At 35.9% G+C, this 3158-nt stretch overlaps 1 non-coding gene across 1 annotated transcript; it reads right to left on the reverse strand.

Moving 5' to 3' along the window:
* Positions 1-2736: 2736 nt before the first annotated feature.
* Positions 2737-2842, reverse strand: LOC140876752 (small nucleolar RNA R71). The gene has a single exon (XR_012148987.1). It is a non-coding gene; the product is annotated as a small nucleolar RNA R71 (small nucleolar RNA).
* Between the last annotated feature and the right edge of the window lie 316 nt (positions 2843-3158).

Genomic DNA, 3158 nt, shown 5'->3' on the forward strand with positions numbered 1-3158 from the left:
TAAAAGTGATAAAAGAAATCCAAGCTGCGATAATCATAAACTTCGAAAATAAAGGCAACCCCACACGGTTGCAATAATAGCGATAACAACTTCAAATCATAAAAATCTAGCACAAGGAAAACATATCCTGGCTAATACTGAAAGTACTCATAGTAAAATTCTTTATTTCAAAACATAGTCTTATGCGGAACATAAAATAAAAAACAACAACGGTCATAGGGCCTTGCACCGCCAGCGACCTCAACCTCGAGGATCCTGCCCCTCGGTCCCTAGGTACTCCTCCTCACCTGGCAAACAAACAAGCATAGTGAGTCTAATGACCTAGCAAGTATAAACAATGTAATAACAAGGGTTTAAAATATACTTGAAACTTAAGCTGTAAGAATGTGCATGCTACAAGGGAATGAGACAACATGTAAACAATGAACACACGCCAACTCACTCTATGAAACTCTTGAACTTTCTTAACTTAACTGAAACTCATGCATGACTTAAAACTGAATGCATTAATACGAGTCAAACTGATACTGAAACTGAAACTGAAACTGTAAACTTAGATCCTTGAATTGTGACCCTCTGTTTTGATCGATCAATGGCTGCAGTGCACTATGCCAGCAAGACGTCGAGATTTCTGATAAGTGCATTTTAAACACTAATTTGGTTATGATTTTAATGGAATTTTGCGGTGTGTTGAGAAGATTTATGCGGTTTAGTTGTTGTTTATGTGGATGTAGGAGGATATTGATTGGGTGAATTTTGAGATGAAAAACAGATGAAGTTATCAAGAAGAGACCCATATGCACAAGAATGTCGCGCTTCTGCGTGAATTGGAAGAGATTTGAAGAATTAAGAATAAGCCAGGTTGCACATATGCGGTAAAAATGATGCAGAAGCGTGAGAAGCCAGAGAATAAGAAAACAAAAGATGCGCATATGCATGAAATTTTGAAGCAGATGCGGAAAGAGGCAGAGATTTAGAGATTTGAAGAAGAGAAAAGCGCTTCTGTGCTATTTCATGCGCATCTGCGAGAATCGGAAAAGGAACGAAAATCGCATCTGCGAGCAACTGAAGATTTTGGCATATCTGCATATTTCGGGAAATAGATCAAATTGTTTGGGAAATTAATTGTGGGATTCTCTTTGGGCTTAAAAGAAAGATATAAAAGAAAAATTAAGGAAAAAATAGGGGATTCAGAATTTTTGCAGGGAACAAGTCGGCGTTGGAATATTTTGGAGAACAAGAGATCGAGAACCCGGTACGAAGATGGAAGACGGCGGCATCCGGTGACGGAGAAGCTTAATCTTACTTCGTTCTAATTTCTTTGTGAACTCTGTTTTTCTAATTTTATGGAGTATTTGAAAAACATATTTTGTTTAATCTTCAAATTTATTATGAACTAATTTCTTAGTCTAGAGGTAGACGGATCTTGACTGGAAACCATGATTGAGATATTTTGATTTATATATTTGAATTCTTCGCACAGTTTATTTGTGTTTTCCTGATTTTAATGCTTTCAATTTACTGGCCATAGATTGAATGATAATTGATTTAGAATCTATCACTCGAGAGAGGAGATTTTGAATACGACATAGGAAAATACATCTTTGGTGTTTATATTGTTCGAGAGGCATATAACTCCATAGAAGTCATTAGAAGAATTCTTGTGCCATTTACGGGATTTAATAATTGAACTTAGATAGAGATATTGAGTTTTTTATTGAATACAAATTTCTGCTTGACACTCAAGAGAGGTAGTAGAAAATAATAGGGATTCTTGGCTAATAAACTAGAAGAATTGATAATTAAACAATCATTAAAAATAAATTGTGGTGGATAGTCAAGTGAAGTGGAATCTCTAGCATTCATCGCTTATTGAATTTTCATCTCGTGAACTCGTGGTTGTTTAGTTTTGTTTCTTGCAAATTTTAGTTTTATAAAAATCAAATCAATTTTGTAGCTCTACATATGATTAGGATTTTATTAGTTGCAAATATTTGATATAATATCATTTATTCATTCTCCGTGGGATCGATCTGGACTTAAATTTCTATATTATAACTTGACATCGTGCGCTTGCGAGCAAAAAACACGCAACAAGTTTTTGGCGCCGTTGTTGGGGAGTGGATTTTATTTGGGTTATATTAAATTATGCTAATTAGTCTTAATTTTGATTTAGAGCATTTTATTTTATTTTGTTGGTTCTAATTTAAAATATTTTCCTGTCCATGCAGTTTATGCGAAAAAGCCAAAGTTACGACTCACTGCTCTTTGATCCGGAAATCGAGAAAATTGATAAAGCTTTGAGAAAAGCTAGAAGAGAAGAGTTGCAACAAATAACTGAAGAAAGGGAAAGAGCTGTCAATAATGCTCCGGTGCCGATCAGAGATCACTTTCGACCGGTGATCAATGCTCATTATTCTGGGATAGCTAGGCAGAATATCACAACAAATAATTTTGAGTTGAAGCGAGCTCTGATTAATATGGTACAACAAAATCAGTTTAGGGGTGTAGCTACTGAAGATCCAAATCTGCATCTGCGTACTTTTCTGGATATTGCTGACACAGTGAAAATTCATGGTGTTAATGAGGACACCATCAGACTAAGATTGTTCCCGTTCTCTCTTAGGGACAATGCTCGTAGTTGGTTGCAGTCATTACCTCTTGGGAGTATCACTACATGGGAAGACATGGCATCTAAATTTTTGGCCAAGTACTTTCCGCCTGCCAAGTCTGCCCAGATGAAAATTGAGATCACTACTTTCAAACAACAAGATTATGAGCCATTGTATGAAGCTTGCGAGCGGTACAAAGAATTGCTTAGAAAGTGTCCAAACCATAATTTTCCATATTGGGAACATATCGAATTATTCTACAATGGTTTGAATGGCCCAACGAGGATTTCTGTGGATGCTGCAGCTGGAGGTTCAATATTTTCTAAATTTCCTGAACAGGCTTATGAGATGATTGAGAAAATGACTGTTAATAGTTATCAGTGGCCGAGCAAGAGATCTGCGATAAGGAAGCCTGCTGGAATTCATGAGGTTGATGCTGTGAGACCCCGATTCTAATCATCTAATCAAGAGTTAATCCTATCGATAACTATTCAAAGTCCAAAAGATAAGACATCAAATGAATTAAAAAAAAATTTATTTTTCTTG

This window comes from Henckelia pumila, chromosome 1 (genome assembly GCF_033568475.1).
Source record: "Henckelia pumila isolate YLH828 chromosome 1, ASM3356847v2, whole genome shotgun sequence".
Taxonomy (NCBI): Eukaryota; Viridiplantae; Streptophyta; class Magnoliopsida; order Lamiales; family Gesneriaceae; genus Henckelia; species Henckelia pumila.